Raw genomic sequence first — 27,736 nt, 5'->3', positions numbered from 1 at the left:
TATTGTTGGAACAAGTTATGCTTTATTAATTGAATTAATCCAACTGATGGATTTATGGAATTTGTGTATGGTTATTCACAATATGAAAGTGCTGTCTCTGGAGCTCCAGTAGAAAGATTTGCCCGCATCATTGAAGATCTTTGTGACTTTTTGTCAGTTTTTGCGATTGGGATCGACCTTTCACATGCGGCTTCTCAAATGTATGAACTTGCAAGGCTGATTCCAGAAGAAATCCAAATCTCATCCAGCATACCATGGCTGCCAACTCAAATCAAGAACAGACACATGTAAGTTACTGATCTTACACACATCCCTTAAAGGGCAGCACAGCTAAGTGAGGAGTGAATGAGTGAATTCCATTTAAAGTAAGGCTGGCATGCAATGCACAATGGCAGAATCAAGGTCCATCAATACAACCTTTATGTAATAACGGGCAAGATTCTCTTACCTCCTCAGAGTTTGTTTCTCAGCAGTAGGAGGTGACCCACCATTGGTAAGTGGCAGGGTCTTCTGGTCTTGCTGCTGTCAATGAGATTTCCCATTGAATCCACTCCACGCCACTGGGAAACCCGCGGCGCACCGCCTCGAGAGGGCCGGAGGATCCCGCTGGTGTGAACAGCCAATTATTTCCCTGATACAGAGATAAGGAATTGATTGCACGAAAAGAAAGGAAAGCACGTTATAGCCAATAATGTACTTTTGAAATGTAGTCACCGTGGGAATGTAGGGCAACACTACAGTCAATTTGTGCACAGAAGGCCCATCATGAATACTTGAGACATATATGCAGACAATCTGTTTTAACAATGAGGTTTAAATATTGCCCAGGACAGTGGCAGAAACTCCAATGCTCTTTTTCAAATTCTGAATCTTTTATATCCATCTGCAAGAGTAGGCAGAGTCTCAGTGCAAGGTTTCATCTGAATGGCCTGCACCTCTGGCAGTGAATCACCCCCTCAGTACTGCACTCACCTGTCAACCCAGATAATGTGCACAATCTCTGAACTGAGGCTGGATGGAATCGATGTAAGAATGGTCGCAATGAGCCTTTCAGTATTTACACACAATAAGGTATTCTGCGAGATGCAATATCCTGGTAACACCATCCTACATGGCGTCATCTTACTTAATGATTTTGAGTTTGCACGTCCAGAAAAAATATTGCCATTGGCAAAAAAAGCATCTTTGTTCCAAATAACAGCAAAGTCAGTAATTAAACAACCATAAATTTATGAAAAATTCATAAAGTGAGATTCATTTTCTCCAAAATGAATCATTTGACACTTGGTGTGTCAAAAGGAGCAAAAGTTATTTTCTGACAGTCTTTTCCATTGTTTTCATGTTATGATAAGTCTTGGAGTGAGCTGAATACCAGTCACACATATCGCAGATTGTAGTTTGTGTTTGAATTGTGCTTCAACAGCTGTCCAACTACTCCTTCTTCGAATTCCAAAATCAACACACTCTTGCTAGATTTTCCCCACTTTGTTTTCTCACAGGTCATGAGGTGACCATCAGACACCATGTTTTACAGCATTGGTCACCTCCACCATTATACTAAGGTGCAAGGTTCATTGCTCATGTGAGTATTAAACGAATAACATGTTTTTCTTGAAAGATGTTTGGGACAATCTATCACAGGCAGGCAATAAAACAACTGATTAAATTAATCTACATGCACGTCATGTCAGCTGCCTCAGCATGCCGAAAACTATTCATGGTAAGGTGCAATGTTGCGGGTTAAAGGTAAATTGGAGAAATATTTTACAGATTTAAAAACTAAAGGCCAGTCGAATATTTAAAATATCAATTAAGAAGTAATTAAATAAAATAGAGATGCAGGGCCAGGTGGTGTGTTGTACTTGCGTGATGTGGGAGCTGGTGGATCCCGTTGTAGTTCATAGTGACCATATCTGTAGCAAGTGTTGGTTCCTCGAAGAACTCCGGCACAAAGTTGATGAACTGGAGTCTGAGTTCAGGTACGGTGACACATCAGGGAGGGGGAGAGTTACCTGGACGCTTTCTTTCAGGGAACAATCACATCTCTTAGATTAACTATCTGCTGGTGGGCAGGGGCAGGAGAGTGTGACTGTGAGTGAGGCAGGTAGAGGGATCCAGGAGGTAGCATTGCAGGAGCCTTAATCCTTGTCCTTTTCCAAAAGGTTCAATGAGGCAAGGGCGAGTGTATCCACCCTCACCCCAGTTCGCAGCCCCGGTGAGTCCGACACCCCGAGAATGGCCACCAACGGACAAGACTCCAGATGAATAGAACCACGGACATGGTTTTAAAGAAGGAGACCCAAAAGCTCAGCATCTTTGGACAAGACCAGAACATACGGGTATGGTTGGCGGGCCCACGGGAACACCACTTGCACCTTGAGTTGGATGAGGCTAAGCCTCGTCCAGGATGAGGTGGAATTTACCCTCTAGAGGGCCTCCCTTCCAACATCCTCATCTAAGATGGGTCCCAACTGCTCCTTCCATTTCATCATCACCTGATCAAGCAACAAAGATTCCAGTGAGATGGTCCACACATGGATGTTCGAAATCCCCCCCCCCCCCCAATTCTTGCCAACCATAAGATTTCCTCCAACAGGGAAGGCTGTGGTGCTAACAGGAATGCAGTTCAAGCCCCGAGGACTAAGCCGTGCAATTGGAAATATCAAAATAGGTATAACCCTGGCAGTTGGAATTTCGCTGAAAACGCTTCCCAACTGGCGAACCGTCCATCTATAAACAGGTCTCAGAAGCACTCTAGCCCCTTCCTTTCCCACGTCTTAAAAGCCGAATCCAAATCCGATGGTGGAAACAAATGGTTACCATTTACAGGAGCTAATAATGACATGCCACTCAGCTTGTAACGTCGTCTGAGCTGCCTCCATATCTTCAAGGTGGAGTTCACCACTGGGTTTGAGATATATCTCATTGGAGAGAGTGGGAGTGGTGCCGTTATTAGAGCGCAGAGGCTTGATCCTCGACACGAACGTGCCTCCATCCTCCCCCACATGGTGTCTGATTCTCTGGACCACCCCAACACCTTCTCCGCATTGGTTGCCCAGTAATACATGAGGAAATTGGGTAGTGCTAGATCCCACCAACTGTCGGACCCACTGGAGGTACACCTGTAACTTCTCGGCATCCTATAAAGGAATTCAGTAACTTGTTAATTCTAGCAAAGAATGATTTAGCAAGAAAAATAAGAACAAAAATAGAATCCCAGCAGAATGTTCAATTTGGTGACTTGAACTCCACCAGGGACAATGGAGGGCTACTCCATCTCTGCAAATCGAGTCTCACCTTATCTAACAAACATATGAAGTTTAACTATGTCAATCATATGTCACCTGGGATGCCCAGATACTGGAAGATACCTCTGGCCCTGCGCAAAGGTAACACCCGCAGATTGGCTCCCCTTCCTAGGGGATTAACCAGAAAGTACTCACTTTTTCCCAGATCTAACTAAAAGCCCGAAAAGGAGACAAAGTCGCTCAGCAGTGTCATAATCTTGTCTACAAGGGCAGCACGGTGGCGCAGTGGGTTGGCTCTGCTGCGTCACGGCGCCGAGGTCCCGGGTTCGATCCCGGCTCTGGGTCACTGTCTGTGTGGAGTTTGCACATTCTCTCCCCGTGTTTGCGTGGGTTTTGCCCCCACAACCCAAAGATGTGCAGGCGAGGTGGATTGGCCTCAATTGGAAAAAATGAATTGGGTACTCTAAATTAAAAATAAATAAATAAATAATAATCTTGTCTACAGTGACAGGATCTGTAACATACAAGAACAGGTCATCAGCATAAAATGATGCCCTATGTTCCCATTTCCCCCCGATCAATCCTCTCCATCCAAAGAAGCCATCAGTGCTATCGGCAGAGATCCTCTCGCCAGAATGAAAAGAAGCAAACACAATGAGCACCTCTGTCTTGTACCCCTGCTCAGAGGATAGTATCCGGATCTTGTTGCATTGGTACGAACACTAGCCATGGGGTTCATGTACAACAGCTACACCCATGAAATAAATTTCTGCCCGTCCCAAACCTCCCAAGTACCTCAATGAGGTATGTCCACTCCACTCTATCGAATGCTTTCTCAGCATCCATAGCTATAATCACCTATGGTTCATGGGCCACAGAAGTCAAGAGGACAACATTCATGACTCCTCATATATTAGAGGACAGCAGCCTACCCATCACAAATCTCATCTGTTCTTCTACCACTATATCATGGCTCTACCCGCAAAGTTGGCATCTTAGCCAGTACCTTGTCATTCACATTTAGCAGTGAAATGGGCCTGTATGAACCACACTCTGTGGGTCCTTAGAACCACACTCTGTGGATCCTTATCTTTCTTTAAAATAAGGGAGATGAAGGCTTGTGTAAGTGCATCAGCTCGAACTAGAGCATCATCGAACATTGTCATGTGAGTGTCCCTTTAAGAACGTTTTTGTCTTATCACATGGCTTTACTGGTGCCATTGTGTGGGTGGAGTTGGGCTGTGGCTCTGTGGGTTTTACTTTCGCTTTGAGTTTGGACTGGTTTTGAACTGCACAGTTTGAAAGAAGTGTTTCTCTATCTTCATTTTAAAAGCTGTTTCCAGACTACTTGGTAACTTAAAAGAGATAATTGTTTTCTGGAAGGAATTCAAATCTGCTATTTGAAAAGGGCAACAGAGTATCACTAACAAATCTTATACCAGTAAGAATGCCGTGTGCTGGGCCACACCTTTGAAAAGTGGTTTCTGGTTTTACTTGGATTTTGTTATTGAATTGGAACAGTTAAGGGAGAATTCATTAAGCGTTATAGATAGATTACTGTTGCTGTGTGGCGTCTTTATGTTTGTAGTTGATAAAAATTCTTACTGTGTGTGTTCATACAAATTTTAACTAAATTCTTAGAATAAAGCTTGTTTTTTTGATTTAAAGCGCGTAAGAACTCTGTTGAATAACACATGAAAGGCAGGCTCTTGTGTTCATCCTAGCCAAATTCATTAAACAGTTGTAGGCCAGAAGAACTCCATGTTATACTTTAGAGTTTTCTAAACCCTGGCCCATAACAACATATCTACCATTACTGGCGCTAGCTGGTCAGATAATGTTTCAGAAAATTCAAGAGGGCCTCGGGCTTTATTCATCTGCATCAATCTAATCGTGCTTAGCACCTCATCTGAGCATAGCGGGGCCTCCAACTCCTTCCTACTCTCCTCCTTTACTCTTGGGATGAACAGTCTATCCAGAAACTCCATCGTATCTGACACCCCGGCTGGGGCTCCGACCGATACTGATCCCTGTAGAACACCTCAAAAGCCCCATTTACTTCTCGCGATGTTGTCACTAAACCACCCTTTGAGATTTTGACCTGCATTATCTCCCATTAGGCAGCCTGCCACCTCAGCTGGTGCACCAACATATGACCTGCCTTCTCCCCGTGCTCATATACTGTGCCCCTCGCGCGTTGTAGCTGCTTCACCGCCCTTTCAGCGGATACCAAGTCAAACTGCACCTGGAGCCGCTTACTGGTTGCAAACAGCTCTGGGGTAGGAGCCTACGAGTAGCGGCAGTCTGTTTCTAAGATCTCTCCTACTAAACGCTGCCATTCCTCCCTCACTACCCGATCTAAGTGCGTTTTATATGTGATCACCTCTCCTCTTATCACTGGCTTAAGAGCCTCCCATAGTGGAGAATGAGAGACCGATCTACTCTTGTTAAACCTGATGTACTCGTCAATGGCCGCAGCTATGTGATCTTAGAACTCCTTCTCAGGCTGTAGTGCCAATCTAATCTCCATGGAGCCTGCTGGATGGGGTCTGTCTCCAGCTCAAGGTCTACCAAATGCGGGGCATGATCAGAGATCACTATCCCCAAATATTCTGCTTTTCTGACTCCCAGGAGCAAAGACTCATCAAACAAAAAATAGTCTATTCTTGAGTAGACCGATGTGAGGAAAATGAGAATTCTTGATCATGTGAATACAGGATTCTCCAGGGGTGCGCTACCCCCATCTGCTCCATGAAAGTTTGAAGCACCATCGCCATCCCCGAGATAACCAGAGATTTAAGGCTTGATCGACCCATTTAGGGTTCCAAAACATAGTTAAACTCCCCCTTCCAAGATCAATCGATGTGTGTCTAAATCAAGGATGGAGGCTAGCAAACCTTCGCTAAATGCGACATCATCCCAATTAGGGGCACACACATTCACCATGACTACCACAGTACCTACCAAGGACCCACTTACTATTACATACCTACCGTTCGGGTCAGCCACAATCCCGTGGTCGGATAAGGCACTCGCTTATTGATCAAAATTGCTGTGCCTCGGGCCTTACTATCGAAACCCAGTCGAGCATATGCCCCACCCACCGCTTCTGGAGTCTGGTCTGGTCTGGTCTCCTGCAGAAACATCACATCAACGTTTAAGTTCTTTATAAAAGCAAACTCCTGCGGATGCTGGAATCTGAAACGAAAGAGAAAATGCTGGAAAATCTCAGCAAGTCTGGCAGCATCGGTAGGGAGAGAAAAGAGCTAACGTTTCGAGTCCAGATGACCCTTTGTCAGAGCTTTGTACAGTTGATGGATCCTGGATCATCGGATGATGCACGATCAATTGCACAAAGACTAAAGTTGGGTACAACTGTGGCTTTATCACAGTCAGATGCGTGGCCTCCTGCTGCAGCTGGTGAAATGGCAGGGCACAGGAGGTCATGATTATTTATACAGTTCTCCGTGGGTGGAGCCAGCCGGCAGGAGCTACCGGCGAACCTGTAGTGCAGGTCCCATTCTCTCGTTCTACTTGCCCGTTTCCCCGGAGGTTGTAGCTGGTCATCCTGCTGGAGGCTATACCCCTGCTGAGCAGGAATTGACGCAGCTCATCGCTCATGAATGAGGATCCCCTGTGACTGTGGATGTAGGTGGGGAAACCGAACAGAGCGAAGATGGTGTTGAGGGCCTTGATGACGGTGACAGACGTCATATCGGGGCATGGGATGGCGAAGGGGAACCTGGAGTACTCATCGACCACACTGAGAATGTACGTGTTACGGTCGGTGGAGGGGAGGGGCCCTTTGAAATGAACGCTGAGGCGTTCAAAGGGGCGGGAAGCCTTTACCAGGCACACACGGTCCGGCCGGTAGAAGTGCGGCTTGCACTCCGCACATACCTGGAAGTCCCTGGTGACTGTCCTTACTTCCTCGATGGAGTAGGGCAGATTACGAGCTTTGACCAGATGGTACAACCTAGTGACCCCCGGGTGACAAAGGCTGTCGTGTAGGGCCCGGAGTTGGCCCACTTGTGCGCTGGCACATGTACCTCGGGAGAGGGCGTCTGGGGGCTCATTGAGTTTACCGGGGCGATACAAGATCTCATAATTCTAGGTGGAGAGCTCGATTCTCCACCGCAAGATTTTATCATTTTTGATCTTGCCCTGCTGTGTGTTATTGAACATGAAGGCTACCGACCGTTGGTCAGTGAGGAGAGTGAATCTCTTACCGGCCAGGTAATACCTCCAATGCCGCACAGCTTCAACGATAGGTTGGGCCTCCTTCTTGACGGATGAGTGTCAAATTTCAGAGGCATGAAGGGTGCGGGAAAAGAATGCCACAGGTCTGCCTGCCTGGTTTAGCGTGGCAAGGGCGACGTCTGAAGCGTCGCTTTCTACTTGGAAAGGCAGTGACTCGTCCACTGCGCGCATCCTGGCCTTGGCGATGTCTGCTCTGATGCGGGCGAAAGCGTGTTGTGCCTCGGCCGCGAGGGGGAATAGGGTGGACTGAATGAGTGGGTGGGCCTTGTCCGCATAGTTTGGGACCCACTGAGCGTAGTAGGAAAAGAACCCCAGGCAGCGTTTGAGGGCCTTGGGGCAGTGGGGGAGGGTAAGTTCCATGAGGGGACGCATGCGCTCAGGGTTGGGCCCGAGAAGTCCGTTTTGGACTACATTGCTGAGAATGGCTAACCGGGTCGTGCTGAACACACACTTCTCTTTGTTGTCGGTCAGGTTGAGAAGAGTGGCAGTGCGGAGGAATTTATCGAGGTTGGCATCGTGGTCATGGCCGCAGATGGTGACATTATCTAAGTACGGAAAGGTGGCCCGCAAACCGTACTGGTCGACCATTCGGTCCATCTCTCTTTGGAAGACCGAGACCCCATTTGTGACACCTAAAGGGACCCTAAGGAAGTGGTAGAGGCGACCGTCCGCCTCAAAGGCAGTGTATGGCCAGTCCGACGTCCGGATGGGGAGCTGGTGGTAGGTGGATTTCAGGTCAATTGTTGAGAAGACCCGGTACTGCACAATCTGATTGACCATATCAGATATGCGTGGGAGGGGGTACGCGTCGAGCTGCGTGTACCGATTGATAGTCTGGCTGTAGTCCACGACCATCTTGTGTTTCTCCCCAGTTTTAACCACTACCACTTGAGCTCTCCAGGGGCTATTGCTGGCCTCGATAATATCGTCCTTAAGCAGCCACTGGACTTCGGACCTGATGAATGTCTTGTCCTGGGTGCTGTACCGTCTGCTCCTAGTGGCAACGGGCTTGCAATCCACAGTTAGATTGGCAAAAAGGGAGGGGGGATTGACCTTGAGGGTCGCGAGGCCACAAACAGCAAGGGGGGGTAAGGGGGGGTAAGGGCCCGCCGAATTTGAGGGTGAGGCTCTGGAGGTTGCACTGGAAGTCCAGGCCCAACAGGAGTGCAGCGCAGAGATTAGGAAGGACATAGAGGCGGAATTTACTAAATTCTATGCCCTGGACCGTGAGGGTGACTGTACAAAAGCTTCGGATCGGGACGGAGTGGGATCCGGAGGCTAGGGAGATCCTTTGATTGGCAGGGTGGACCGCGAGGGAGCAGCGCCTTACCGTATGTGGGTGAACAAACTTTCGGTGCTCCCGGAGTCCAGCAGGCACGAGGTCGCGTGGCCGTTGATTTTAACCATCATTGACACGGTGGCAAGGCTGTGCGGGCGAGATTGGCCCAGCGTCATCGAAACGAGCTGCGGGTAGCCATGGGATGCTTCGGGTGGTGAGTATGTGAGGTTCCAATGTCGGGATGTCCGGAGACCCTGTGGGGGACAAGATGGCGGCACCCATGGTGCGCACATTGCGGGGCCGGGACAAGATGGCGGCGACCATTGGGCGCACAAGGACCCGGGAGGAGAAGATGGCGGCTCCCATTGTGCGTCTGGCGTGGGGGAGGGGGTGATAGCGGGCGAGATCACAGCAACTGCGCAGGCCTGGCACATAGCCGCGAAGTGGCCCTTTTTACTGCAGGCTTTACAAACGGCAGTGCGGGCCGGGCAGTGTTGGCGGGGGTGCTTCTGCTGACCGCAGAAGTAGCAGCGGGGACCCCCAGGGTGCGCGGATCGGCGTGCGGCGCAGGCGTATTGCGAAGGCAGGGCCCCGGCTGTGGAGGTCGTCGGCGGGGTCCAGGAGGGGTAGGAAGGAGTAGAAGGGTGGGCAGCGTGGCGGGAGAGGTACTGCTGCTAACTTTTAGTTGGTTCATTTGGCTCTGTTTTATAACCTTTGCTCTAGAGTCGCCAGGTATCTTTATGATACCGCCACGAGGTTCAAGTTCGAGTAATGATCAATAACTCAATACACCATTTGGTAAGATTCAAATCAAAGCACATTTATTATGCACAGTAAATCACTACTCATGCATAAACTCTACTTTCTAAGCTATTTCTATCACTAACAGGCCTATACTTAGCTTCGGACTGGCCCACCAGGTCAGGGCAACAAATTGCCTTTCGTTTGGGTTCTGAGTCTGCGGGATTCAAAAGCTGGTACAGACTGGTAGCTAGGAGCGCCTATCTCGTAGCGAGCGTTGACTTGAGACTTACGTTCTTTGGGGGCAGCTGGACAGGTCATTGTCAAGGGTTGGTTCACGTTGCTGAGTGACCCTGTCAAGAAGGACGATTTGAACTTGGGGGCTTTACTTTATAGTCCCCAGGGGCTTCCCGCCTTTCGGGGCGGACCCCGTACCTGGTTTCAAGTGATTGGACTTCGTTCCAATCGCTTGGTTCGATTTCTCCAATATTGGAGCTGTTCCCTGATCGTTGGTCGGTCTTTAAGTGTCCATTAACCTCTTTTGTGTTGGCTCCTGCTGGTGCCGAGGAGTCTGGCTTGGCCTTGTTTACTTCAAATGTTTCGATTGTTCCCGGGGATCACTCATTCCTATGTAGATGGCTGCTACATTATTATGCAGATGGCTGCTTGTATCGATGCTGTCTGGGTTTTTGCAGAGTCTAATACACAGTAAACTTACACCTGCTAGTTTTTGCCTGTTGGCTGAATTTCCTTTCAGCCTTTGCTGTTCTCCATTTTAAGTCGGGAAGTGGCCAACTCAGGTGGCTACAGTACGATTGTACATTACGGGATGCGACCGTCATGGAGAGCGCCAAGGTTTTCATCTCCGCCAGTTCGAGCATGGTCCCTTCCAGCAATTGTTCTCAAATGCGGTCCGGCGCAATCCCCGTCACGAAGGCATCGCGCATGAGGAGTCCCAGTCCCGGACGAGTGGAATTAGGGCCCGCCAGAAGTCTTTGATGGACTCACCAGGTAGTTGCGAGCGGGTGGCAAGTACATGCCTGGCGAAGAGCGTGTTCGTCTTCTGCGCGTAGTGTTCTTTGAGGAGTTCCATTGCTTTTGTGTAATTCGTGGCGTCTTGGATCAACGGGAACATGCTGGAGCTCAGTCTGGAGTACAGGACATTTATCTTCTGAGCCTCCGTTGACGCGGGGTCCGCCGCGTTGATGTAAGCCTCGAAACATGCTAGCCAGTGAGCGAGCTGGCGTCGGGCGAGTGCGGATCCAGCTGCAGGCGATCGGGCTTAATTCGGATATCCGTTCTGTGGAAAATTTGACTACAATAAATTGATGCACAATCAATTGCACAAAGACTAAAGTTGGGTACAACTGTGGCTTTATTACAGTCAGATGTGTGGCCTGCTGCAGCTGGCGAAATGGCAGGGCACTGGAGGTCATGCATATTTAAACAGTTCTCCGTGGGCGGAGCCAGCCGGCAGGAGTTACCGGCGAACCTGTAGTGCAGGTCCTACCTTACATCTCCTATTACAGTGGTTCACCACATCGGACTCGAAATGTTAGCTCTTTTCTCTCCCTACAGATGCTGCCAGACATGCTGAGATTTTCCAGCATTTTCTCTTTCGTTTAAGTTCTTTAGATGGATCTTTAATTGGGCCACCCTTTCTCCTTTGTTCCAGGCGACCAGTCGATTTAAGGGTTTCCCACCCATCCCCACTCCTTCGGAGTCAGCCATTTCCGCCATCAGGGATAAGTGAATAAACCTTAGAGGCATTGATGAAAAGACCCCCCCAAGCTGACAGCCACCCCTCTCCCAGAAAAACACAAAGAATGGTCTTGAACAACCATCAGCCAGATAACCCCTCCCCCCACCTTCTTTTCACCCTAAATACACGAACTGGAACCAGCCCCACAGTTTCATCTCCCTTGCCCCCCTCCCCAATGCAAACACTAAGCACGCCAAACCAGTGAGTACTGGTTTTACAGCTGCAGCTCCTCTCCCACCCCACTCCCATTTTCCAGCATTACACACTGCTAGTGAGATAGCTCCCATCAGGACAATAAAAGGGACAAGGTCATTGCCTGACATGAGAATAAACTATTTCCAGGGAGAGAAAAGATAAGGGGCGAAATTCTCCCGAAACGGCGCGATGTCCGCCGACTGGCGCCCAAAACGGCGCCAATCAGACGGGCATCGCGCCGCCCCAAAGGTGCGGAATGCTCCCCATCTTTGGGGGCCGAGCCCCAACATTGAGGGGCTAGGCTGGCGCCGGAGGAATTTCCGCCCCGCCAGCTGGCGGAAAAGGCCTTTGGTGCCCCGCCAGCTGGCGCGGAAATGACATCCCCGGGCGGCGCATGCGCGGGAGCGTCAGCGGTCGCTGACAGTTTCCCACGCATGCGCAGTGGAGGGAGTCTCTTCCGCCTCCGCCATGGTGGAGACCTTGGCGGAGGCGGAAGGGAAAGAGTGCCCCCACGGCACAGGCACGCCTGCGGATCGGTGGGCCCCGATCGGGGGCCAGGCCACCGTGGGGGCACCCCCCGGGGCCAGATCACCCCGCGCCCCCCCCAGGACCCCGGAGCCCGCTCACGCCGACTTGTCCCGCCGGTAAGGTAGGTGGTTTAATTTACGCCGGCGGGACAGGCAATTTATCGGCGGGACTTCGGCCCATCCGGGCCGGAAAATCGAGCGGGGGGGCCCGCCAACCGGCGCGGCACGATTCCCGCCCCCGCCGAATCTCCAGTGCCGGAGACTTCGGCAACCGGCGGGGACGGGATTCACGCCAGCCCCCGGCGATTCTCTGACCCGGCGGGGGGTCGGAGAATGACGCCCAAGGATCCATCAACTATACAAAACATAAGTTCCTCGATTATTCTTTCAACTACGAAGAAAAAAGAACAATCTTCAACAACCGATTATCAAGAACTATATACAACAAAACCCACCACCCCTTCAGCCCGCAACTTTTACTGAGAAACTTCAAATAACGAGATCCCCCACATCACACCTCTCGCTTAATTGGACCTCACTCCATGTTTGTTGATAAAGTCTTCAGGAGCTCAAAAAAAAATCCTTGGCTTTGTGTGTAACCCGCAGCCTCGCCAGGTAAACCACTCGGAAACGAATGCCCCCCTTGTCGAGCACTGCCTTTACCTCGGTGAAGACCGCCTGCTTCCTCGCTAGCTCTGCACCTAAATCTTGAATCATTCGCAGGTTGCTCCCTTCCCATTTCACGTCGCGGTGCTCCAATCCCCAGCATGGGCATGATGCTATGTGGACACCTTGGCAGTGCCACCCTGGCACTCTGACAGTGCCCCTACCAGCCTGGAAATGCCACCTGGGCAAACTAGAACTGCCAGGCTAGCACCCATGTGGCACTGCCACAGTGCCAGCATACCACCCTACCTAAAACCCGACCACCCAAGGGCCCTGGATCGCCTGAGAGCCCCCCCCACCCCCCGAGTGCCAGTACGCCTGATCCATACTTGTGCAAACCAGTGCTAAATGGCGCCACTTGGGGTCTCCAAGGCAAGGCGATCCAGGACGCTGGGTAGATCCGGCATAGACATATTCAAGCGAAATTAACTACTCACTTGAATATGCAAACCTGGGTCTCAGGGTGAACTGCTTTGCTTTGCCTGCACTGAGGCAGCCTTTAAAAATGGTACCCCAATCCTCAGCTATTAAGTTGCTGGCCGGACAGACAAATCTGAGGCCGCCTCGCCAGCGATAGATTGAGGGACCTGGGGCGAGATTCTCCGACCCTCCGCCGGGTCGGAGAATCGTCGGGGGCTGGCGTGAATCCCGCCCCCGCCAGTTGCCGAAGTCTCCGGCACCAGAGATTCGGCGGGGGCGGGAATCGCGCCGCGCCGGTTGGCGGGCCCCCCTGCTCGATTCTCCGGCCCGGATGAAGTCCCGCCGCTAAAATGCCTGTCCCGCCGGCGTAAATTAAACCACCTACCTTACCGGCGGCGCGGGCGGGCTCCGGGGTCCTGGGGGGGGGGCGGGGCGATCTGGCCCCGGGGGGTGCCCCCACGGTGGCCTGGCCCGCGATCGGGGCCCACCGATCCGCGGGCGGGCCTGTGCCGTGGGGGCACTCTTTCCCTTCTGCCTCCGCCACGGTCTCCACCATGGCGGAGGCGGAAGAGACTCCCTCCACTGCGCATGCGCGGGAATGCCATCAGCGGCCGCTGACGCTCCCGCTCATGCGCCGCCCGGAGATGTCATTTCCGCGCCAGCTGGCGGGGCATCAAAGGCCTTTTCCGCCAGCTGGCGGGGCGGAAATTAGTCCGGCGCCGACCTAGCCCCTCAATGTTGGGGCTCGGCCCCCAAAGATGCGGAGCATTCCGCTCCTTTGGAGCGGCGCAATGCCCGTCTGATTTGCGCCGTTTTGGGCGCCAGTCGGCGGACATTGCGCCGTTTCCGGAGAATTTCGCCCATGATCTTGAACAATTCTTTTTCAAAGTCCCAGACTATATGGCAGAAAAAGCAGTCATTGCTGTCCAGCTTCAACGTTGCTTTTCCTGTTCCCCCACCCCCAACCCCCATCAGCCTTTGCCGATTTCTGGGAAAATCTTACCCGTCGTCTTAATGAGAATTGTGTACTGCCATGGACCGAAGTATCTGCAACAGTTAGATTGCTGAGGACACGATGTGTTTGTGGTGTTCCTACTGCCTGCATAGGCCCGATCTGACAGATGTATACTTCAGGACTTGGTTAGTTCGGACAGTGGTTCTGCAACTGAACCTGGCTTGGTGATTAGCATTGAAGCCGCCCACACAGATTTTAGGCGACTGGCGAATGAACCAGAGGCAACGCAAGGAAACCTTTTTTAAATATATCGAGTAGCTGGAAAGAACTGCCTGAAGGGAGGCTAGGAGCAGAATAGTAAAATTCAAAATTGGATTGTGGTAAACCACTGTGTTCCTATATTAAGGGTTGTACGGTAGAACCTGCACTACAGGTTCATCTGGGCCCCTGCATGCTAGCTCCGCCCAGGAGCCAGGTTATAAATATGCGTGGCCTTCAGCTCGCAGCCATTTCGGCAGCTGCTGTGGGAGGCCACACATCTGATACTAATAAAGCCTCAGTTTGGATTCAACTTCGTCTCCGGTCAAATTGATAGTGCCTCAATTCATTAGTATCAGATTCAGAAGATAGACCTCCGGATTAAACCAGATCGACTGCAGCTGGATCCACACGCAAGCGAAGCCAGAAAGGACTTCCAGCACTGGCTAGCTTGTTTTGAAGCATATATCAACGTGGCGCCGACCCCTGTTCCAGAGGCCCAGAGGATTCAAATATTGTACTCCAGACTCAGCTCCAAAGTCTTCCCGCTGATCCAGGATGCGCCCAATTACGCTGATGCTATGACTCGACTCAAAGAAAATTATGAGCAGAAGACGAACACGCTCTTCGCCAGACACGCGCTCGCAACGCGTACTCAACTACCCGGTGAGTCAATCGAGGACTTCTGGAGGGCCCTGATCCCACTAGTTTGGGACTGTGACTGCCAGGACGTTACAGCTAAGGAGCACTCAGATCTCCTTATGCGGGACGCTTTTGTAACTGGGATTGGGTCTGACATTATCAGGCTGCGGCTCCTAGAAGGGGCCACGCGCTACCTCGCAGAGACTGAAGCACTAGCGCTTTCCATGACGGTCCTACGCCCCCAACTGCGCGCCGCACTCCTCCTACGCTTCATGGGCCCCACAGGCAGCTACCCACCCAATACGCCTGCGCTACATGCCAGCCAGTGATCTCCGGGGTGCCCCGATGCTATTGTTGCGGCCAGCAAAAACACCCCCGCCAACGCTGCCCGTCCCGCGCTGCCCTTTGTAAGGCCTGCGGGAAGAAGGGCCACTACGCAGTGGTATGCCAGGCCTGCTCAGCGGCCGCGGTCACCCCTACCACCCCTCAGTCATGGACAATGGGCGCCGCTATCCTCCTCTCCCCCCCCAGGCCATGTGCGAGCAATGGGTGCCGCCATCTTCTCCCCCGCACAACACGTTCGTTTCTTGGGCGCCGCCATCTTGCTCCACCCCCGCGACGTGCGTTCCATGGGCGCCGCCATTTTGTAATCCGCAGGACCTCTGGGCGCCGCCACCTTGTCCACCCCGCAGCACATGGATACCAACGGCGTTCAGGACCTCAACTCAAGGGCCGCCTCACTACCTGACGATCAACCACGGCTCGCATCCATGGCAATCGACCAGTCCCGACCACATACTCTGACCAACGCATCCACCAGCGTGAAAGTCAATGGCCATGTGACCTCCTGCCCATTGGACTCCGGGAGCACCGAGAGATTTGTACACCCGAATACGGTAAGGCGCTGCTCCCTTAAGGTACACCCTATCAATCAAAGTATCTCCCTGGCCTCCGGATCCCATTGCTTAGCGATCCGGGGGTACTGCATGGTCACGCTCACAGTCCAAGGCGGAGAGTTCCACGGCTTTCGCCTCTACATCCTCCCTAACCTCTGCGCTGCACTTATCCTCGGCCTGGACTTCCAGTGCAATCTCCAGAGCCTGACCCTTAAATTCGGTGGACCGTTACCACCCCTCATTGTGTGCGGCCTCGCGACCCTAAAGGTCGATCCTCCTTCCCTCTTTGCCAATCTAACCCCAGATTGCAAACCTTCGCCACCAGGAGCAGACGGTACAGCACCCAGGATAAGGCCTTCATCACGTCCGAGGTCCAGCGGTTGCTTCGGGAGGGAGTCATCGAGGCCAACAACAGCCCCTGGAGAGCTCAAGTGGCAGTGGTTAAGTCTGGGGAGAAAAACCGAATGGTCGTGGACTACAGTCAGACCATCAACAGGTATACGCAGCTTGACGCGTACCCCCTCCCACGCATATCTGACATGGTTAACCAGATTGCACAGTACCGGGTCTTCGCAACGGTGGACCTGAAATCCGCTTACCACCAGCTCCCCATCCGTAAATCGGACCGGCCATATACCGCCTTCGAGGCAGACGGCCGGCTATATCACTTCCTTAGGGTCCCCTTCGGCGTCACCAATGGGGTTTTGGTCTTCCAAAGGGAGATGGACCGAATAGTCGACCGGTACGGCTTGCGGGCCACCTTTCCGTATCTAGACAATGTGACCATCTGCGGCCATGATCAGCAGGACCACGATGCTAACGTCGCTAAATTTCTCCACACCGACACTCTCCTCGATCTCCCGTATAACAAGGAGAAGTGTGTGTTCCGTCCAAACCGCTTAGCCATCCTCGGCTACGTAGTCCAGAACGGAGTTCTGGGGCCCGATCCCGACCGCATGCGCCCCCTCATGGAGCTCCCCCTCCCCCACTGCCCTAAGGCCCTCAAACGCTGCCTGGAGTTCTTCTCATATTACGCACAGTGGGTCCAAACTCTGCAGACAAGGCCCGCCCACTCATACAGTCCACTCATTTCCCCCTGACAGCAGAGGCCCAACATGCTTTTGCCCGGATCAGAGCTGATATTGCCAAAGCTGGAATGCACGCTGTAGACGAAACACTTCCTTTCCAAGTAGAAAGCGACGCATCGGACCTCGCCCTTGCTGCCACCCTCAACCAGACAGGCAGGCCCGTGGCATTCTTTTCCCGCACCCTCCATGCCTCCGAAATTCATCACTCATCCGTCGAGAAGGAGGCCCAGGCTATCGTTGAGGCTGTGCAACATTGGAGGCATTACCTGGCGGTTCACACAGCGAGGCAAGATCAAAAATTATAAAATCTTGCGGTGGAGAATAGAGCTCTCCACTATAATAACGAGATTAAGTATCGCCCAGGCAAACTCAATGAGCCCCCAGACGCCCTCTCCTGAGGTACATGTGCCAGCGCACAGGTAGACCGACTCTGGGTCCTGCACGACAGCCTTTGTCACCCAGGGGTCACTCAGTTGTACCACTTCATTAAGGCACAAAATTTGCCCTACTCCGTCAAGGAAGTAAGAATGATCACCAAGGACTGCCAGATCTGTGCAGAGTGCAAGCCGCACTTCTACCGGCCGGACCGCGCGCACCTGGTGAAGGCCTCCCGCCACTTTGAACGCCTCAGCATGGATTTCAAAGGACCCCTCCCCTCCTCCGATAACACACATATTTCCTCAGTGTGATCGATGAATACTCCTGATTTCCCTTCGCCATCCCATGCCCCGACATGACGTCTGCCACCGTCATTAAAGCCCTTAATTCTACCTTCACTCTGTTCGGCTTCCGCGCCTACATCCAAGTGACAGGGGATCCTCATTCGTGAGTGATGAGCTACGTCAGTTCCTGCTCATCAGGGGTATCGCCTCCAGCAGAACGAAGAGCTACAACCCCCAGGGAAACGGACAGGTAGAAAGGGAGAATGGGATGGTATGGAGGGCTGTCCAGCTGGCCCTACGGTCCAGAAATCTCCCGACCTCCCGCTGGCAAAAGGTCCTCCCTGATACACCACATTCCATTCGCTCATTACTCTGCATGGCTACTAACAGTACAGCGCATGAACGTCTTTTTGCCTTCCCCAGGAAGTCCACATCCGGGGTATCGTTCCCAACTTGGCCCACAGCTCCAGGAACCATGCTTCCCCGTAAGCATGTGCGGCTCCACAAGGCGGACCCGTTGGTGGAAAGGGTGCACCTCCTCCACGCAAACCCACAGTCCGCCTACGTGGTGTTCCCCGATGGCCGCGAGGATACCGTCTCCCTCTGGGACCTGGCACCAGCAGGTTCCACCTCCACACCACCCCTGTCGCCCCCGGCGCCACCTTCCCCTCTCCCACCGCCCCATCACCCCCCCTAGGACCGTCTGTCCTCCCCCTGCTCACCCCGGTTGATGAAGAGGATTTCGGCACGCTCCTGGAGTCAACTTCGACCACGACAGCACCAACATCGCCGTCTCCACTTCGTCGATCTCAAAGGACCATCAAGGTGCCAGACCGGCTGAACCTCTGACCGGCCCACCGGATGACCAGAGACATTTTTTTTACTGCTCTGTAAATATTAAAAATAGCTAATTGTATATAGTTATCCACCACCCCTGCAGGACTCAATTTTAACAGGGGGTGAATGTGGTAAACCACTGTGTTCTGATATTAGAGGTTATACAGTAGAACATGCACTACAGGTTCACCTGGGCCCCTGCATGCTAGCTCCACCCAGGAGCCGGGTTATAAATATGCGTGGCCTCCAGCTCGCAGCCATTTTGTCAGCTGCTGTGGGAGGCCACACATCTGATACTAATAAAGCCTCAGTTTGGATTCAACTTCGTCTCCAGTCAAATTGATCGTGCCTCATGGATAAGTATTTGAAGGGAAATAATTTTACAGAGGTATGAGGAAAGTGCAGGGGACTGGGATTAACTGACTGAACAATCGAAGAACAGACATACATAATGGGCTGAATGGCCTCATTCTCTCCTGATGTTCTATCGTTCTCTGACTTTATGACTGCACTGTCATGTAGCTAAGTTTGCTGATAAGCACTAAGCTAGGTGACATGGTACACGCAGTAGATTGGAGCAGAAAGTTGCAAAAGGGACAAGGTCAACTGAATGGGTGAGCACAGTGGCAAATCATAACCAACCTGGGAACTGCTAGGTCATCCACTTTGGTTCCATCAAAGATAGATCGCAAGAAGCTAGGACTGTGGCTAAGTAGAGAGATGTAGCGGTTCAAGTGCAGAAACCACTGACTGCTAGTGCTCAGGTACAAAGATTAATTTAAAAGACCAGTGGGGTGTTTGCCTTTATCTCAAAAGAGCCAAGATAGAAAAAAGTGGAAGTTATGTTACTGCTGCACAAAACTCTGGTTAGCCCCCATCTAGAGTATTATGTTCAGTCTGGGTGCTGTATTTCAGGAAGGATATACCGAGGGGGTGCACTACAGTTTCACCAGAATGAACCCAGGCTAAAAGGGTTAAATTCCAAGGACAGGTTGTACAGGCTAGATTTGTACTCCCTTGAATACAGAAGGTTAAGGGGTTTTTGAGGTGTTTGCCCTAACCTTAAAATTAGAGCTAGACTAGTTAACGATGATACCACATAGCACTTTTCGTACAATGAGTGTTAAAAATCTGAAGATAGAGATAAGATGCAAATCAACCATGGCCTAATTGATTTCTGGAATAGGATTAAGAAGCTGAATGGCCTACTTCTACATTTCTAAGACTTGAAAATCATAGTGGGTTTGAAGAGGCAAGAACTGGGACTGAGAATATGGAGAACAATAAAGCACAAATACTGCAAGTTTGGTCACATTTGGGCAGCACGGTGGCGCAGTGGTTAGCATTGCTGCCTCACAGCGCTGAGGTCCCAGGTTCGTTCCCGGCTGTGGGTCACTGTCCGTGTGGAGTTTGCACATTCTCCCCGTGTTTGCGTGGGTTTCACCCCACAACCCATAGATGTGCAGAGTAGATAGATTGATCACGCTAAATTGCCCCTTAATTGGAAAAAATGAATTGGTACTCTAAATTTATATTTAAAAAAATGCTTGGTCACATTTAAAACCACTTCAGCATCACATGTTTCTCATTAATAATTGTACCCACATACATTATGGAACTAACTACATGTAATAATGGTCATTATAAGCAGCAAAAACATTCTGTATGTGAGCTAAGTCGTCAGCAGGTTCCCTTTGGGTGAACGAATGATTAATATTTTCCACAATTGCAGTCAGCACACCATAAACACACAGTTCATCACACAACACAATTAATGAGTGCATGCAAGGTTATAAAATATCAAGGAATTTCTATCACATCACACACTGTGTATGTGCAACTCAGCAAGAGGCAATTGCCTGAACTTGTGATCAACAGGCCAGGACACAAGCAAAGCAGTCTTTTTAGAACACTCACTTTTCAATGTTACTCCTCACCCCCACCCCCTCCCCGCGGAGGAGATTTCAGCTGTTGAATGGCTGTTTCCATTACTCCAGCCAAATTTTCCATACCGCACTTCACATGACTTGAAGAATAAAATCTTTGCAGTGTTTTGACATTAACCAGGGATTTCAAATGAAAATAAAACCTGCACCATCTCGCATAACAGGAAATTTGTTTTAAAGAAATATAGCTTACCTTTTTACCAGGTTATGTATCCTACAATAATGCATTCTTTAGTGTCTTATGGTATTCTGATAATTGTTACATGGTGATATCTTTAGCTGGGTTCTAAGTTTATTTTCTGTAGTATTTGGTTTATTACCTGGTATACAATGAAAGAGTCACAATGAATGATGAGGAAAAATAAGAAGATGCTAGGGTGGGGCATACCCACAATGTTGTTTCCCCTTGTGGGAGCGTCTAAGGCCAGAGGGTATAGTCTCAGAGTGTGGAATCGCCCATTCAAGACAGAGATTAGGAGGAATTTCTTCTCTCAGAGGCAAGTGAATCTGAGGAATTCTGTACCGCAGAGGGCTGCAGAGGTTGGGTCGTTAAGCATGATCAAGGCTGAGCTAGACAGATTTTTAATCAATAAGGGAATCAAGGGTTATGGGGATAAGGCGGGGAAGTAGAGTTGAGGGTTAACATATCAGATCAGTCATGATCGCATTGAAAGGCAGAGCAGACCCGATGGGCTGAATGGCCTAATACTGTTCCTATGCTTTATGGTCTTATGGTCTAATCTCTCAGTTCTGGTATTGTCCTTGCAAATCTTTCTTGTGCCTCCTCTGGTGACTGTACCCTTTTCACTTTAATGTTGAAATGGGTAGCTCATTATCTGACATGCTAGCCCTAGTTGTACCATATGCTGAGCAGCCTAACAAACAGCCCTTAATTGGGGCATCAAACTCCAGCCTGCTGTCAATCCACACTTGCCCCCTGGATCTGTACACCGCCCCCTCCCCCCACCCTCCGGCCCCCACCCCACCTCCTAGCCAGTTTTGCACAGATGTCGAAGTTGGCTGACTTTCCCACCATTCAAAATCAGTGTGTTGTGAGAGAAGGCATGTTTGTTCCTCAATAAAATTCAAATGAAGCCCAAACCGGGAAAATGATTCAGGCTCGCCAACTAGGGCTTTGGTCGAAACTGCCGACACCGCATCCATTTTCTGACCCTTTGCGCTCAAGAGACAGATATTGAAATTTCCTTTGCTCTGATCAAATTTTAAAATATGTTCCCTGGGGCTGTTTCATTCCAATTAAGTGGCTATCTGAAGCCATCAGAGAGGGACAGATAGGTAAAGAAGCTCCATAGATTTTGCAGCACCACATAATACTCAATGTCCTTTGGGCATGAAATTCATGTATTTGGAGGGGCAAGTCAAACAGAATTTGAGGTGGTACCTAGTCTCCAGGATTCCAGGGCGGGATTCTCTGACCCCACGCCGGTCGGAGAATCGCCAGTGGGCCGCGCAAATCACGCCACGCAGCCCCGATGCCGGCACGCGATTCTCCGCAGAGCGGAGAACTGGCGCCATTGGCACCGGCATGGTTGGCGTGGCGCCGGTCGCGGGCTGCTCTACGCGGCCGGCCCACCGATTCTCCGGAACGGATGGGCCGAGCGGCCGTAAAAAAAGAGCCAAGGCCCGCCGGCACCATTCTAACTTGCTCTGGGCTGTGCGGGATCTCGGCCTGTAAGGGTCGGGTGGAGGCCTTTGGGGGGGGGAGAGTCCGACCCTGGGGGGGCTTCCGATGTGGCCTGGGCCGCGATCGGGGCCCACTGACCAGTGGGCCGGCCTCTGTAGCTGGGGGCGCCCTTTCCTACACTCCGGTCCCTGTAGTCCTGCGCCATGTTGCATCGGGGGCGGCTCATTGAAGGAGACCACTGCGCATGTCCTCATTGGCGCCAGCGCAACTGCGCATGCACGGATCCCGCGACGCACAGTTTGCGCCGGGATCTGCAGCTGGAGCGGCGCAAACCGCTGCAGCGCCGTGCTGGCCCCCTGGAGGGGCCAGAAGTAGTCGTAGCAGTCCCGTTCACGCCATCGTAAAATGCGACGGCGTTTACGACGGCGTGGACACTCTGCCGCGGGATTGGCGAATCCCGCCCCTAGTCTTTTTTAAGTTATCGAAATCCACTTTAAATGGCGGCAGATTTCTTTTTGCAGTATTGCTGGATGTGGAAGAATTTGATTTGCAGGTATAATGGAATTCATCTGAAACTTCAGCAGTTCTGCCTCCATTGCCCTGCCTCCAGCACGAAGAAGACTTGCATGGTGTAGGAGTCCTTGAATAGTAAGACCTGCTCCTGGTGGAAGTGAGACTCGGAACTACATCAGATGTGTTAGGAATATCTAATTTTATGATTCATATGTTTTAGTTCTATAACTTTTAGTTTGGGGAATTTACTTTTTAAGCATAAGATAAATAGATAACCTAATTTGAGGAACTGGTAAACACTCCTAAATAATTGCAATTCAAAGGATGGCCCATGTTTCCAAAAGAGTTAGGGGTGAAATCAACAAACAACAGGTAGGCCTCTCTTAGATTCATAATTATTTGGACATTCTGAATTCTCCCTCCGTGTACCCAAACAGGCGCTGGAATGTGGCGACTAGGGGCTTTTCACAGTAACCTCATTGTAGTGTTAATCTAAGCCTACTTGTGATTATAATGATTATTATTATTATATTATAATCGTAAGACTGCAGTTATTCCTATTAGAGATATAAGTTATTCATGTGGATCCCAGGATCAAATGGATGGTCTGAAGGTAAAATTAATTCATTTAAATCTTTATCTAGGACATCATAGGCGTGCCACATTGCCATGGAAATCGATTACAGGAAAGGTTTTTTGGTATTATTTTTTTCCTCTGGTCATTTCTCACAGAAACAGGCAGTTTATGTCGGAGACTGAAACAAGTTGGAAACAGGCAGAGAGAGACCCTGCCAGGAGCTGTAGTGCAGCTGGCACTAGTGACAGAAGCCTATCTGCAACCAAGGGTGTTTTTTGAGTTGGAGTCACTAAGCAAGAAGGTAGTGAGGCCCAATCATGAAGTGTTGGAGGAGAGTTTGAGGATTTGCCTGGTCAGATCTAATGGAAGGGCTCCAGGAAATGGTATATCTCGGAGAATAGCGGGAACACAGAGGAGAATCAAAGTGAGTTCCTGAAAACTGTAGCATATCTTGATTTGGTCCCAGGAGAAGTGAAGGAACCTTCAAGATACTGTAAAGTATAGAGAACTCTTGTTTGGGAAGAAAAGTAGAATGGGAAGTGGTCTGTTGAGAATTTCAGTTATAAGTGTTTACAAATCATAGGGCGTGATTAACGGGACAGAAATAGAGTCCCGATTTGGGCGCGTTTAGCGTGGTGTTTCTCGGGCACTGTAGTGCCTAGAAAGACAGTGCTATTTAACAGCCCGCTGAGGCTGCAATTCAGTCATTTCCTGCACTGGCGATGCAGCAAGAGTATTTGCAGATCGGAGTGCCATTTTTAATTGCCACCCCAATCTTTTGACCCCACTCATCCACCCCATCACAGCATCCAGACCCCCGAACTGCATCCAACTTGCCTCTTACGGCGTTCTTGAGGCCCCCATCCCCACCCCACGACATAAGGGCTAGACACCCTGGGCTCGATCCCTGGCATGGGCAACCTGGCACCTCCGAACATTAGTACTGCCAGCATGGCACACCAACTGTGCCCCTGCCATCATGGTAGTGCCATCAGGCACCCTGGGAGTGCCAGGGTGGCACTGCCATGTGGTTACAGGCTGCCCGGGTGTCAGCGGTAGAGTGAGGTTACCACCATGTCCAGGGCCCGATCACTCAAGGCTCTCCAATGGCTTGGGAGCCCCCCCCTCTCCAATGGCTTGGGATCCCCACCCCCACCCCACCCCACCCCCCCACCCCCCCACCCCCCCCACTTGGGAGCCCCCCACACCCCACACCCCCACTTGGGAGCCCCCCACACCCCACCCAGGTGCCATTACGTCTGGTCCACATTTCTGAAAACCAGTGCTAAATGGCAACATGGCAAAGTCTCCCAGGCAAGGTTATTAGTTCCTGGGCACCGGTAGACTACGGCACAGACATATTTAAATGAGCCTATAATATGTTAATCTGGATCTCGCACAGCGAGAGTGAGATCAAGATTGTGACGTCTCGCGAGATTTTGTTAAATCACGGGAGGCGTTTTGAGCATCGTGAATCTCACAAGGGGCCTCTCGCGAGGTTCAATGGCATTGTTGCGTCACCAAGTCAATCGCGACAAGGCCATTAAATCATGCCCATATTGTTAAATTAGTAGTAGCTGTTTTGTTTATCTCTCGCGCAATATGGGATTTTTGTTTAAAACATGAAATCTTGTGGTGTAATTCTTTCAGTTCATAACTGAGTTTGAATTTCATTTTAAAACTAACTGCTCTCCACCAAGATCAAAACAGACGACAGTTTTCCATCGACAAGCAATTGCAGGAGGAATGACTGCTTTTGGGAAAGAGGCATTGTAGAATGCTTGAAAAATATTATGTCCATGCTCATCTTCAGCCGATAAGATGTCATTACAAGATAGCCTGAGCGTGTGCACCCTCATTTGCCATATCCACTGTGGGATCTTCCTTGCAATATTATGGGGTTAGATTCCACAGCACTAGGAGCTCTTGTTGCTTCAAGTAGCTCCATGCTCTCAAATAGTCCGCTGTGTTGTTTAGATTGAACATATACCAAAAAAAGCTTTACAACATTCATGAGTCCTGCTATTTGTGGATTTTTAATGCCTTCAATCTGCACAGGACATTTGAACTTGTAGACAGCTGTTTCTCCAAATGAATAGTGAGCCTTAAAATTACTTTAGTCAGCCACTGGACTCATGTGAATGGAGAGGTTGGCAATCCTGTAAATAAATATATCATTGGGCTGCTACTTCTCCAATATAACTACTTAATCTGCTGAAATGATTTTAAAAAGCTACATATAAATTGACTGAAAGCGAAGTATCAAAAAAGCATAGCAGAACAGCTTCTGCGTTATCCATGTGAAAAAATGGCATTGAAAATAGGGTCCTTACAATTAGCTCAAGATAATGATTCTGTCAGGGTACAGAATACAATGTCAATGTCAATGGTTCTGTTTACATGAGAAACAGTTGTCCAGTTTAGTTCCCAACCCAATGAAAGTGTCTCTGGGAATTGTGACAGAAGAAATGTTGTCCTTGTTGATTATTACCATTTGGCTGGTTTCAACATGAGCAACTGTCTGTCCTTGAAATGAGATATCCCTGTTCAATCAGTTTTATACAGCAAAACTCCTTTATGCATTTATGACGGTAAAAATCTTCAGTCAATGAAATCCACGTAATCAATTAAGTGGAGTGATTTTTCAAAATCTCCAGTTCTATAACGGAATCACAGACAAAATGACACAGACGGAATACAACACAAAAGGGTCCATTCGGGCCTGCTGACTCTTCAAAAAAGTCGTTCATTGAATTATTATTGAACCTGCTTCCACCACCCTTTCAGGCAATGCATTCCAGGTTGCTACATTTAAAATAGATCCCTCTGTCACCTCGGTTCTCTTCCCAATTGCCTTAAGTCAGTTACTGCCTCATCTTCAACCAGAAACATTGGCTGGGACTTTCCGGTCCTTCCCACTGGCGGAATCTTCCTGTCCCACCGAAGGCGCCCCCTCACGCGCAGCGGGATCGCGGTAGTGCGGCCGGTGAATAATACATATGGCCATCGACTTCGGCGGGACAAAAGTATTGTGCTGGTGGCCAATGACAAGCTGCCTCCACCAACAGAAAACTCACCACGGTGCGTAATACCTAAAATCTCGCCTGTTGTCTTATTATTTTGTCTATCGAAACGTAGAAGTTGCACAGGTGCTTGGTCATGCAGAATCTTAAAAGTTATGCATCTGCTGCTCATGGGTTGTCCCTCTAGGGTACTAGCATGTGCATGGCTGCACATAATGTAAAAAAGGTGTTGCGCATTAAATTAAACAAACAGCACAAAACAAGAGGGATTGTTGGTCAAAACACTGAGTTATGACTTCCGGTGACGGCGGGCGGGAGGCGGCCGCACAATGGAGGGCTCCCGTTCGGGAACGGCATTTTCGGGGCTTTAAGCCCGGTCCCAGGGTCCACGGAGGCGGCAGAAGCAGGGAGAAGGCACGGAGGAGGCACAGTGAAGGCACAGGAGGAAAAAAAACCAAAGAAAAATGTCGAGGGTGAGCAAGAAAACGGCAGGAAAAAAAACAGCTGAAGGTCCGTCGGGGAGTGGAAAGGTCACCGCGGGGTCACCAAGGAAAATGGAGGCTGGAGCACCAGGGAAGGCCGCACTACTTACGGCTGAAGAAATAACTAAGGTGATGGCTGCGGAATTTGAAAAGCAGTTGGCGCAGATTGCGAAATGCATGGAGACGGTGAGGAAGGGGATGAGGGCGGTTTTGAGTGTGCTGGTGGAGAAGGCGGTTTCCCCGGTTTCCCCGGTGATGACGGCGGTGGCGAGCACAGTGGCGGAGGTGCGAGAGCAAGGGGAGGCGCTGAATGAAGTGGGGGAGACGTTATTGCAGCACGGTGATCAACTTGCCTCGATGGGGAAAGAGATGCGGAAGGTGATGGACACTAACAAGGATCTGCGAGGAAAAATGGAAGACCTGGAAAACAGATCCAGGCGACAGAATTTGAGGATTGTGGGGCTGCCCGAAGGAGTTGAAGGACCGAAGCCGACTGAATATTTTGCCGCGATGCTGGCAAAACTATTGGGGGAGGGGAGGATCCCTCCCGATATGAACTGGATCGGGCTCATCGGTCGTGGAGGCCTGTACCAAAGGCGAGTGGGCCGCCAAGGGCAGTGACTCTGTGCTTCCGTAGGTACAGTGTGAAGGAGAAGGTCCTGAGCTGGGCCAAGCAGAAGCGGGTGGTGCAGTGGGCTGGAGCTGGTATACGTGTATACCAGGACTTTACGGTGGAGCTGGCAAGGAGGCGGGCTGCCTTCAACCGGGTGAAGAGGGCACTGTACATTAGCAAGGTGCGGTGCAGCATTGTATATCCAGCGAAGCTGAGGGTGACTTACAAGCTCAGGGACTTTTATTTTGGAACGGCGGAAGCAGCGGAGGAGTTTGCGAAAGCAGAAGGACTGTGGCAGAGCTGACAAATTGAGGAATGGCCATGTGCCGATGTAACCTCATGACTGTATTTGCTTCTTTTTTGTATCATTGCGCGCAGGTGAAGAGACTAAAGGAGCCAATGTGGTATATATTTGGACATGGGAAGGGACGGGACTTTCACTCAAAATGAGGGTTCTTTGGGGTGATATGCGGGGTTTGTGTGCTAAAAGGGGATCTTTGG

At 50.4% G+C, this 27,736-nt stretch overlaps 1 long non-coding RNA gene across 1 annotated transcript in view; it reads right to left on the bottom strand.

Moving 5' to 3' along the window:
* Positions 1–27,736, bottom strand: part of LOC140418183 (uncharacterized) — a 92,938-nt gene continuing 65,202 nt past the window's right edge. The window contains exons 2-3 of the long non-coding RNA XR_011944810.1: positions 449–631; positions 1–265 (exon numbers count right to left, since the gene is read on the bottom strand). This is a non-coding gene — a long non-coding RNA (uncharacterized lncRNA). The remainder of the gene's footprint in view (positions 266–448; positions 632–27,736) is intronic.

Source organism: Scyliorhinus torazame, chromosome 1 (assembly GCF_047496885.1).
Source record: "Scyliorhinus torazame isolate Kashiwa2021f chromosome 1, sScyTor2.1, whole genome shotgun sequence".
Lineage (NCBI taxonomy): Eukaryota > Metazoa > Chordata > Chondrichthyes > Carcharhiniformes > Scyliorhinidae > Scyliorhinus > Scyliorhinus torazame.
This window is presented reverse-complemented; position numbering and strand designations above follow the sequence as displayed.